This window comes from Mesoplodon mirus (assembly GCF_964341445.2).
Source record: "Mesoplodon mirus genome assembly, chromosome: 6".
Classification (NCBI taxonomy): Eukaryota; Metazoa; Chordata; class Mammalia; order Artiodactyla; family Ziphiidae; genus Mesoplodon; species Mesoplodon mirus.
The window spans coordinates 26,347,044-26,360,237 of NC_138982.1; positions in this window are offsets into that span (position 1 = coordinate 26,347,044).

Consider the following 13,194-nt stretch of genomic DNA (forward strand, 5'->3'; position numbering starts at 1 on the left):
GCCTTAAGAAAAGCTTGGTATCTCATTGCACAGAACTGCTCTGTCTAGCTGGACATTCCTTCAGCAATGCAAGAACTTCCACATGGATGCCTCCTCTTCTATATCCCTGACTTCCTTGAAATCCCCACTTCTCCCGTCTTTCCCAAATGCTAACTCTCCCCCAGCAGTTAACAAGCTCCAGTTTCCTCTGGGTCATGGAAACTTTCAGCCTGAAATGAGGTTTTTTGGCCCAGAAATATTCATTTCTGGTCCTGGGTAAAAGGCAGTGGAATGGATTTCGCACCAATGTGCAGTGACAGAAAGAAAGCCCAACTCCAGGGTGCCATTTGCTTTTTGACGGGTTTATCCTTAGCTTTTGTTATCTACAGACTTCAGACATCTAACAAGGACTTACTGTATAGCACAGGGAACTCTACTCAATATTCTGTAATACCCTATATGGAAAAAGAATCTGAAAAAGAATGGATACATATATATGTATAACTGATTCACTTTGCTGTACACCTGAAACTAACACAATATTATAAATCAACTATACTCCAATAAATTTTTTTTAAAAAGAACATGAAAACGAATAAGCAAGTGTGGATGTGTTCCAGAAAGACCTGTATTGATGGCAATTAAATTTGAATCTGATATAAAAAACTTCAGACATCTTATTTTTCAAGGATTCATTATCTACCAATAACTATTGAAGTCCATATGTAAGATTCCCACTTCCCCAGCTACCACTTCTCTGTTGACCTTATTTTGGTAAACACACATCCACATCTATACGGATGCCCTTCCCATGTCCGAGGCATCATGCAATAACTCCATTACATTGCATCTTCCCATTCGAGGGAAGTCCAACTTTAAGGGGTGCACCATCCAGTAAGGGTAGAGGCAGGCTGTTAGCTGGGCAGGTGCAGAGCATAGCTGTTAGCCCAGCTCTATATCTGAGGAAAGAAGACTGAATGCAGGCTCAGAGTGACAGAAGGGCCCAAGGTGAAGTAGACAGGGCCAGCTCAGGTCCGTTGGCTTGGGACAGGAAGTTGATGTCCTCGTAATGGCAAGCTTCAGTTGCTGCCTCAGCCAAATCATTTTTAATACCATCCAGGAGCTTCCCCAGGGTATAGGAAAAGGGGAAAAAACTACTTCCAACCAACAATTCTGGTTCAAGGCTTTCAAATTTTTACTAGGCTAAAATTTCCTTCGCTACAGACCCAGTTGTGGCTAAAAGTCTGGACTAAAGCTTGGCCCCCTGGGAAGGGAGTAGGAAAATGGAAGAAACCATACTGGGTTTTGTCTAATGTCAATCCTTGTTACACTAATTAGTATCAGTAAGTATAACCTGATAGAGTTGTCAAACATGGATGTAGAGAATGGACGTATAGCCACCAGGAGGGAAAGGTGGTGTGGGATGAATTGAGAGAATGAGATTGACATATATACACTACTATGTATAAAATAGATAACTAATGAGAACCTACTGTATAGCACAAGGAATGCTACTCAATGCTCTGTAGTAACTTAAATAGAAAGGAAATCCAAAGAAGAGGAGATATATGTATATATATGGCTGATTCACTTTGCTGTACAGCAGAAACTAACATAACATTGTAAAGCAACTATACCCCAATAAAAATTAATTTTTTAAAAAAAGCTGATAGAGTTGTCAAGTAAAGATAAGACAAAATAGATACACTTCACAAAAATGTTTTAATTTCTTTTTTAATTATTGAGAATAAATTGATACATAACACTGGGCAAGTTTAAGGTGAACAACCTGCTGATCTGATAAACTTATATATTACATTACCCCCATGGTGTTAGCTAAAACCTCCACCACATCACATAATTGTCATTCCTTTTCTCTGATGAGAACACTTATGATCTGGTCTCCTAGCAACTATCAAGTATATAATATAGTATCATTAACTACAATCACAATACTGTGTATTAGATCCCCATAATTTATTCATCATCCAACTGCAAGTTCATTCATACACATTCAATTTCATTATTTTGCATTTAATTTCATTTAAAAATAATAATAGAAGGATTTACCATTTATCACGTATATAGACAACACTGAAGAGAGAAACCAAGGCTTGCAAGACTAGTTAATTGATTGACTGTTTAACTGGTTTATTACTATGAATATTTCTCAATCAGCAAGATTGAGGCTGTTCCTAAACTTTTGTCCTAAACCTGACTCCATTATTATGTGAATCCAAGAAAAAAAAGACACATTTTAAAATCGTTCCCTAATCATTAGATCTATCTTTAAAATAAGCATAGCTTACCCGCTACTTTTGCTGTATCAGACAGGATATAAATGTGTTTTCTTTTTTTTTTCATGGTTTAAATAACAGAAATTTATTTTCTTGCAGTACTGAAAAATCAAAGTCCCAGATCAAGGTTCAGCAGGGTTTGGTTCCTGGTGACAACCCTATTCCTGGCCTTCAGATGCCAGCCATCTCATGGCATCCTCACAAGGTCTTTCCTCTGTACACCCATGGACTGAGAGAGGTTGAGCTCTCTAATGTCTCATAAGAACACTAATGCTATCAGATCAGGGCCCCACCCTTATTATTTCATTTAAGCTTAATTACTTCCTTAAAGACCCTATCTCCAAATATAGCCTGGTGTTAGGGCTTTAACATTTGAATTTGGAGGTGGCACAAATATTCAGCTCATAAGATATTCATTTTGCTATGTGTTTATAGTTAATATATATGTATGTATATACATATGTGTATATATGCATATATACATACATTTTATCAAGGAATTGTAAGCTCTTGTAACTCTATTCCTTTTATTTCTTTTTCTTCTCTGATTTCCGTGGCTAGGACTTCCAAAACTATGTTGAATAAAACTGGTGAGAGTGGATATCCTTGTCTTGTTCCTGATCTTAGAGGAAATGCTTTCAGTTTTTCACCACTGAGAATGATGTTTGCTGTGGGTTTGTCATATATGGCCTTTATTATGTTGAGGTAGGTTCCCTCTATGTCCACTTTCTGGAGAGTTTTTGTCATAAAACGGTATTGAATTTTGTCAAAAACTTTTTCTGCATCTATTGAGATGATCATATGGTTTTTATTCTTCAATTTGTTAATATGGTGTATCAAATTGTTTGATTTGCATATATTGGAGAATCCTTGTATCCCTAGCATAAATCCCACTTGATCATGGTGTATGATCCTTTCAATGTGTTGTTGGATTCTGTTTGCTAGTATTTTGTTGAGGATTTTTGCATCTATATTCATCAGTGATATTGGTCTGTAATTTCCTTTTTTTGTAGTATCTTTGTCTGGTTTTGGTATCAGGGTGATGTTGGCCTCATAGAATGAGTTTGGGAGTATTCCTTCCTCCACAGTTTTTTGGAAGATTTTGAGAAGGATGGGTGTTAGCTCTTCTCTAAATGTTTGATACAATTCACCTGTGAAGCCATCTGGTCCTGGACTTTTGTTTGTTAGAACATTTTAAATCACAGTTTCAATTTCATTACTTATGATTAGTCTGTTCATATTTTCTATTTCTTCCTGGTTCAATCCTGGAAGGTTATACCTCTCTAAGAATTTGTCCATTCCTTCCAGGTTGTCCATTTTATTGGCATACAGTTGCTTGTAGTAGTCTCTTAGGATGCTTTGTATTTCTGCAGTGTCTGTTTTAACTTCTCCTTTTTCATTTCTACTTTTATTGATTTGAGATCTCGCCCTCTTTTTCTTGATGAGTGTGGCTTATAGTTTATCAATATTGTTTACCTTCTCAAAGAACCAGCTTTTAGTTTTATTGATCTTTGCTATTGTTTTCTTTGTTTCTATTTCATTTATTTCTGCTCTGATCTTTATGATTTCTTTCCTTCTGCTAACTTTGGGTTTTGTTTGTTCTTCTTTCTCTAGTTCCTTTAGGTGTAAGTTTAGAGTGTTTATTTGAGATTTTTCTGGTTTCTTCATGTAGGCTTGTATAGCTATAAATTTCCCTCTTACAACTACTTATGCTGCATCCCATAGGTTTTGGATTGTCGTGTGTTCATTGTCATTTGTCTCGAGATATTTTTTGGTTTCCTCTTTGATTTCTTCAGTGATCTCTTGGTTATTTACATGTGTTTGTGTTTTCTTACGTTTTTTCCCTGTAATTCATTTCTAATCTCATAGCATTGTGGTCAGAAAAGGTGCTTGATATGATTTCAATTTTCTTAAATTTACTGAGACTTGATTTGTGACCCAAGATGTGATCTATCCTGGAGAATGTTCCATACACACTTGAGAAGAAAGTATAATCTGCTGTTTTTGGATGGACTGTCCTATAAATATCAATTAAGTCTATCTGGTCTATTGTGTCATTTAAAGCTTCTGTTTCCTTATTTATTTTCATTTGGGATGATCTGTCTGTTGCTGTAAGTGACGTGTTGAAGTCCCCCTCTATTATTGTGTTACTGTCGATTTCCTGTTTTATAGCTGTTAGCAGTTGCCTTATATATTGAGGTGCTCCTATGTTGGGTGCATATATATTTATAATTGTTATATCTTCTTCTTGGATTGAGCACTTAATCATTATGTAGTGTCCTTCCTTGTCACTTGTAACATTCTTTATTTTAAAGTCTATTTTATCTGATATGAGTATTGCTACTCCAGCTTTCTTTTGATTTCCATTGGCATGGAATATCTTTTTCCATCCCCTCACTTTCAGTCTGTATGTTTCCCTAGGTCTGAAGTGGGTCTCCTGTAGACAGCATATATATGGGTCTTGTTTTTGTATCCATTCAGCAAGCCTGTGTCTTTTGCTTGGAGCACTTAATCCATTCACGTTTAAGGTAATTATCAATATGTATGTTCCTATGACCATTTTCTCAATTTTGAGGGGTTTGTTTTTGAAGGTCCTTTTCTTGTCTTGTGTTTCCCACTTAGAGAAGTTCCTTTAGCATTTGTTGTAGAGCTGGTTTGGTGGTGCTGAATTCTCTTAGCTTTTGCTTGTCTGTAAAGCTTTTGATTTCTCCATCGAATCTCAACGAGATCCTTGCCATGTAGAGTAATCTTGGTTGTAGGTTCTTCCTTTTCATCACTTTAAATATATCGTGCCACTCCCTTCTGTCTTGTAGAGTTTCTGCTGAGAAATCAGCTGTTAACCTTATGGGAGTTCCCTTGTATGTTATTTGTTGTTTTCCCCTTATTGCTTTCAATAATTTTTCTTTGTCTTTAATTTTCGTCAGTTTGATTACTATGTGTCTCAGTGTTTTTCTCCTTGGGTTTATCCTGCCTGGGACTCTGCACTTCCTGGACTTGGGTGACTATTTCCTTTCCCATGTTATGGAAGTTTTCAATTGTAATCTCTTCAAATACTTTATCTGGTCCTTTCTCTCTCTCTTCTCCTTCTGGGACCCCTATAATGTGAATGTTGTTGCATTTAATGTTGCCCCAGAGGTGTTTCAGGCTTTCTTCATTTCTTTTCATTCTTTTTTCTTTGTTCTGTTCCACAGGGGTGAATTCCACCATTTTGTCTTCCAGATCACTTATCCATTCTTCTGCCTCAGTTATTCTGCTATTGATTCCTTCTAGTGTAGTTTTCATTTCAGTTATTGTATTGTTCATCTCTGTTTGTTTGTTCTTTAATTCTTCTAGGTCTTTTTTAAACATTTCTTGCACCTTCTAGATCTTTACCTCCATTCTTTTTCCAAGGTCATGGACCATCTTCACTATCATTATTCTGAATTCTTCTTCTGGAAGGTTTTCTACCTCCACATCTTTCCACTGTTTTTCTGGGGTTTTATCTTGTTCCTCCATCTGGTACATAACCCTCTGTCTTTTCATCTTTTTATCTTTCTGTGAATATGATTTTCCTTCCACAGGCTGCAGGATTGTAGTTCTTCTTGCCTCTGTTGTCTGCCCTCTGGTGGATGAGGCTGTCTTTGAGGTTTGTGCAAATTTTCTGATGGGAGGGACTGGTGGTGGGTAGAGCTGACTGTTGCTCTTGTGGGCAGAGCTCAGTAAAACTTTAATCCATTTGTCTGTTGATGGGTGGGGCTGGGTACCCTCCCTGTTGGTTGTTTGACCTGAGGAAACCCAACACTGGAGCATACCTGGGCTCCTTGGTGGGGCTAATGGCAGACTCTGGGAGTGCTCACGCCAAGGAGTACTCCCCAGAACTTCTGCTGCCAGTGTCCTTGTCCCCATGGTGAGCCACAGCCACCCCCGCCTCTGCAGGAGATCCTCCAACACTAGCAGGTAGGTCTGGTTCAGTCTCCCCTGGGGTCACTGCTCCTTCCCCTGGGTCCTGATGCACACACTATTTTGTGTGTGCCCTCCAAGAGTGGAGTCTGTTTCCTCCAGTCCTGTCAAAATCTTGCAATCCAATCCCACTAGCCTTCAAAATCTGATTCTCTAGGAATTCCTCCTCCCATTGTCAGACCCCCAGGTTGGGAAGCCTGATGTGTGGCTCAGAACCTTCACTCCAGTGGGTGGACTTCTGTGGTATAAGTGTTCTCCAGTCGGTGAGTCACTCACCCAGCAGTCATGGGATTTGATTTTAATGTGATTGTGCCCCTCCTACCATCTCATTGTGGCTTCTCCTTTGTCTTTGAAGGTGGGGTATATTTTTTGATGAGTTCCAGTGTCTTCCTGTTGATGATTGTCCAGCAGCTAGTTGTGATTCTGGTGTTCTCTCAAGAGGGAGTGAGAGCATGTCCTTCTACTCCACCATCTTGGTTCCGATTTAAATGTGTTTTCTTTAGTGGAAACTTTTTGCACATACATTGAATAGTCAAGTTTCCATCTAAATATAATGTTTTTTTCTAGTATTTTACTCTAGGCATGACTTTTATAGACATTATGCCTGGTTTGTAATATCTGCTGAAGAGAAGAGCATGTTACTGACTTCTGCAAAGCTGAGGAACCAAGGTAATCACCTCCAACATTGAGAGCTAGTAATTCTATACAGTAAATCAACCCATTCAGTTGCTAACAGGTACATTTTACAAACTTTTATCTTGAAGAATTCAACTGAGAAAATTTCTGTCAAAATTTAAATATTCCACGGGAACTTTGTTGATGCTTCCTCATAGCAGATTAAAATTAAAATGGCCATGAACTGTGAAATCAAGTGAGAGCCATTGGTTTGGATTCTGATTTCCTTTTCCAAGGAAAATCATGTCACTTCCCTTGGGTCTCTTCTCAGCCCATCTTCCTGATGAGATAAAGTTTTCCCCTATTTCAAATTTCATGAGAGAATATCAACATTATCCAAAGAGCAGCAAAACACTGAAGCCATAGTAAGTGTGAAAGACTATTTGCAGTCCTAGTGTTTGTCAGAAAGTATAGCATCAAATGCACTAACACTTAGGACTTATCAAAATTTTGGTCAAGGGAAATAATATTTCTAGAAAATTACCTGAAGAAAAAGTAACCCATCTATTCCTCTAACATTCAAAACAACTTATCCTCAGACTGAACCTTACCACTACAGATGTATATATATAGGGCACCTTCTTCTCTGCACCCTCTTTTCCCAAGGAAAAATTTTAAACTATCTTACTAAATCATACATTATTATACCACCCACACACACTGAGAAATGTTTCTATACAGATATTGTTGAGAACATCATTCATGGCATACTTTATGTCATCTTAAGAGTAACCTATGGGTAAAAATTAATTTCATCAATTAGTAATAGATTGCTTCCTTTGAACAATTAGTTTGTTTAATCTTACAAATGCATGAACTGTGTGACTTGATTTTTTTCCTCTTTTTTGGTTGCCAGAAAGTTCAGAGATAAATATTGGGACCATTCATCCAGGGTCTTACAGTGTACATTCTGCATTTTAATTTTACACTTAGCTTAAACTTCTATTTATACCTTAATTTTTATTGTTGTTGTGCTTTCTTTGATTAGTTACTTTAAGCTTTTGTATAACATTTTGTCAATCCTTTTATTTGGTGGGGGAGGATAAGATTTTGAGAATAATCAAATTCACATAACTAATCATCTATTATTTACATCGCATTTTCTTAGGCACCATGATACCTTTTCTGTAACTTATCTTCTAATACAAATATCCTACCTGGTATCTGAACATTTAATTTAAACATGGGCAAACATTCATCAGTAGCAAGAATGTTGAGAAACTCTCTAAGGATTTTCAAGATCATAAAGGACACTACACTGGGAATATTTAGAACTTTATTATTGTTTCTCCCTAAAAGAAACAAAGGCTGGTATGAATCATGATTGTCCTGATAAGTTATGTACATTTTAATTTAATTATATATTTATAAAAATAAATCATAATTTGTAAAAATAAATGAAATCAAATCTTATTCCACAATGACAGGGAAAGTTTGAGAGACAAACTCAAGCTTTGATAAAATGTTTGAGAGACTGAATTTGGGACTAAGAACAGGAGAAAATTACTGAGTTATTTCCTTGATATTAACTGGGCTTTCAAGAGAACTACATTCTTCTTCATCAGTAGCAAGTGTGCTGAGTATTTACAGCAGTTAAGACTCTTTCTGCCCTCAAGAGGCTTGGAAATCTCATTCCATTTCCTATATCTTATCACAGAAGAGGTATTATTTTATTAATTGTCCTTCAGCTTTCTTCATTTCTTCTTTTTAATGCACATCTAAATCTCAATGTTCTTTTGTATTTCTTTATATTCAATGTACTTTAGCTAACTATACCAATAGTTTGGGATTAGTGAACCCAGTTTGCAAGGTTAACTGAGATTCTTGACAAATTTACCTGCTAAAATGGAGCAGAATCTGTTTTACTTCAAGATTCCCATTAAATTATTACTTCTTCTAACTTAAAATAAGACAATAACTTTGCAAACTACCCCTTCCTGTAGCATGGTCCTTTCAGTCTGCAGCATCACTGAGGATGCTGCTCTTGTCCCTCCATACATCTTCATCTCCATAGTAGCACTGCAGCCATTAATAATGCAAAGGGCGGCAAGGGCACCACTGCCATGCTTGTCACAGGGACAAAGCTAATCATGAAATCCATTACCTCATTGTTCATGGTTATCTTCCCTAGTAGTGACTGATGGAGGTCATTCTCATCAACAACTCATGATGCCAGGAATTCAAGAGCCTCCTTCAGCAAGACACTAGGAGCAAGAGCAACCTCACAGTTGTTTGTTTTCTTTGGTGTCATGTGAAAAACTCATTCCTAGAGCACCACTAGACAGCCACAGCTATTTGGGAGCAAATTCCTCCTCTTCAACTTCTCTGAAACATTCAGCCTCTATAAACTCAATAGCCCCTCTCCACCAACGCAGCTCCTTATTTCTGTTGAGACTCAAGGAATAATGAGTGCCAGAGTTTGCTAGACAGGAAGTTTCAACTGAGGCGCCAAGATACCATAGGTATCAGATATGAAGGTGAGCTGTTAAACAGAACAAATGTTGTTTTTCAAAGGAGATATCATAGAATCAATCTGATGACTGACCTTCAATAAAGACTTCAAAAGACTGAACAACTTAGAGATTATGGAGAGAGAGTATGTAAAGAAATTTCTTTGGGGAGAACTGTTGCCTTACTGCAACTCTCAGCCCCCACTTTATTCTCCCATCACCAAGGGGACAAGTGTAAAATAAGCTCCTCTCTTCAACTCCAGCCAAGACAGAGGCTTCACTTTATTCATATTAGCCAAAAACATGCCCATCAATAGGAGATAAACTGTGCTGTAGTCATAAAAGAGAACACTACTCATTGGTAAAAAGGAACTAATGACACATATGACAACATAAGTGAGTCTCAGAAACATTATGCTAAGTAAGAGAATCCATACACAAGAATACATACTGGAGGATTTCATTTATCTCAGGTCCTAGAATACCAAACCTGGTCTATAGGGGATAAACAAAACAAAAAAAGTGGTTGCTTCTTGTGGGCAAGTGGTGTGGAGATTAACGTGGAGGAGATATGAAAGAACTTTCTGGGACGATGTCTATATCTTGATAGGACTTTGGATTACACAGGTGTATGAATTTCTCAAAACTCAAATAAGTACATTTGATGTGTATGTTTCATTGTATGTAAATTTTACACCTAAAATATATAAACATACATTAGTTAATGATACACATGCTGAGATGTTCACAAGGACATATACAGATGTCTGCAAATTACTTATCTTTAAAATGTATCAAAAATAAGATGAATTTGTGGATGACTAAAGAGATGAATAAATGGATGTATATGTAATAAAGTGAGCAGAGAACAATGTAATGGTAGGTGGTAGGTATACAGGTATTTACTGTATAGAAATCTTTTCAACTTCACAGCATATTTGAAAATTGTCATGATAAACTAGTGAGGAAAAAATAAGATAGTGGCTTCAATGGGACCCCTTGTAGAACTTGATATCAGTCTCATGAAAGTATATAAGCACAATAGACTGTCTATCTCTGGTCAGCAAAATCAATCAGGGGGCAAGTGTAACAGGCTGGCCAGATGCTTTGGCAGTGGAGAAAATGTTGCTACTGTGTTCAGTTTGCCCATCCAGGTTACAAGGACAAAGGAAGTGTGAATGTGTGTTTCCTGTGGACCAGATGTGGGTTCAACAGTAAAGAGACAAGCTTGGAGGCACTGTGACTCCTGCCCAAGAGGACCATATGGGGGGCGGGGGAGCAAAGGCTAGAGGAACAGAAGGCATTATCCCCAAGGTGGGGTGGAGGTTATAGTCACAAGGACCCAACAAGAGAGCCTCTGAAAAACTCACACAAGTATTAGTGACTGAAAGTATCCACCTGTCAGGCCCAGAGAACACAGTCGTCTTATACTATTACTTCTCAGGAAGAACATCTTCCACCTTTCCCCTGATTTCTGATCCACTGCAGCCCTACAATGGTCAGTAAGAGCAGCTTGCTCAGGGGAGGTGGTGAACAAGGAATAATCCATCACACCTTTTTCTCCTGAAGTCATAAGCCAGCATCATCATGCCACCCACAACTGAGAAAGCTGGCAGAAGTGCTGGGGAGGGAGAGGAGAGAAGAACTATCTTAGAATAAAGTCAGAAGTTTATGTTATATGATGGTGGACAGTCTAACTTCTTAATCGAAATGCTGTCTTTCAATTTAAAAAGACTCTAGGACTATCAGTTTTCCCAGAGTGACCAGAAAAGCTCTGGCTCATGGTGGCAGGGGAAACAAATCCCACACTAAAAATGTTTAAATGGACAGTAGATGTGGTGGATGTTTTTCATGTCCCAGGTACCCTTCTGAATGTCATTGAACCCACGTTGCCATGAGTGTTGGGTACTCATGGCTCACAGAAGCCTCCTCCTCCAGAGAATTGCCTGCAACAGAACGGAGGCCACCTCACCCAGACTATGTGACTGGCCACTGCCACCCTCAAGTAGACAGTGGCCAGGAGCCACTCAGGAGTACCAAAGGTGGAATTTCAAGGGGGAATGGGACTCAACTCTGTCATGCAGTTTGTGCACCAAAGATTCCCTTGGGACAAGGCTGCAGCTAAACTTCAGTCAAGACAGTATCCTTACTTAGTTTTCTTTCCCTGCCCTACCTTGTACCCTTCATTCTCCTCCTGAAGATATCCTTTCAAGAAGTCACTTGTACAAGAACCCCCCAACCTGGCTGTGCTTCTAGAGACCTCTACCTAAGACAGAAGGGGACAAAAGTAAAAGTGGATTTTTATTATATTGTACCCATTGTAGAACATGAATGCAAAGACAAATCTCACGAATGCTTGACAGGAAAGTAAAGACAAGCTCTCATCTGTTGGCTGACCTTGGAAGGTCTCAGTGCTCTGTTGGTTATTGCCTCCCCAGCTCTCCCCCATCCATCAGAAAACTGCACAATAGCTTCTCCCATCATCCTGGAAAGAACCAGACTCTCTTCATTGTCTCTACATACCCATTTGCCCTTAGACAATTCTGCATTTAAAAATAATGTAAGTTTTCATTTTTCTCTTCTAAGAAAGTTCAATTGTAAAATGTTAACATGTTCATCTTTGGGAGGTGAAAAATCCCTACATCCTTCATATACAGAAGTCTTAGGTAGATATTTCACTGAAGGTTAAATGTGGGTTCCAGAATTCTTTGATGTAATAATATGAGCTCCAGCTGATGGACAAACTCTGGTCATGGCAGGCACTGTAGTGGAGCCAGTACAGACAGATGGGTAAAGTGCTGCTTCCAAAACATTTCTCAGATAAACAGAAAAAATCATTCATCATGTTAAATAAAACTGAGAAACAATATTGAGAGGATGCAACCACTTAGGAATCATGCCTTTGGAAAACGTGACACTTGATGTGTGCACTGACCATCAAAACAGAAGACCAGTTCCATGGATACTACAAAGCAGAGATAAAGTATGGTTTAATTTTAGTTAACTTGGATGATTTTTTTAAATTTTTTATTGGAGTATAGTTGATTTACAATGTTGTATTGTTTCAGGTGTACAACAAAGTGAATCAGTTATACATATACATATATACACTCTTTTTCTTTTTTTCTTTTAGATTCTTTTCCCATATAGGTTATTATAGAGTATTGAGTAGAGTTCCCTGCGCTAAACAGCAGGTTCTTATTAGTTATCTATTTTATTTATAGTAGTGTGTATATGTCAATCGCAATCTCCCAGTTTATCCCTCTCCCCCACCCTTATCCCCTGGTAACCATACTTTCAATGATTGAAGTTAAAAGCCAAATGCTATAGAAACAACCATACTGTAAATGTTGTATTCCCTGGAATGGGGTTGAAATTCTGGAAAACTTAGTCACATCTTTCTGGTGACAAATTGGCCTTGGAAATTGTCAGGTTGGGCTCAACACACAAAGGGACCCTAAGGCTGGGAAGAAATACAAGGTGTAGCTGGTGGGTGGGGAGAACAGTGAGATAACAAGCAATAGTCACACAGGGTTAGGGTCTGTGCAAAAGGAGGTGGGAAATCAATACTCAACTATCAAGAGAGGGCATGTACCCAGGACCCATCCTCTGTTCTCACTGCAAACCTTGACTATGTTACACATCATCTGAAGACTAGAGTGAATCCTAATTTCAACCCAGAAGTGTCAGATATTTATAGTATTTTCTAGGATCATCTTTAACATATCCCCAGTTAGGAATTCAAGAACCAAGTTTCCGTATATGATTTATGTAATTGATTCAAGTACCCTCCAGAGTTTCTGAGCCCCAATTTCTGTGTCTGTAGGGAAATTTTATTTTTCAGTTTACCATGT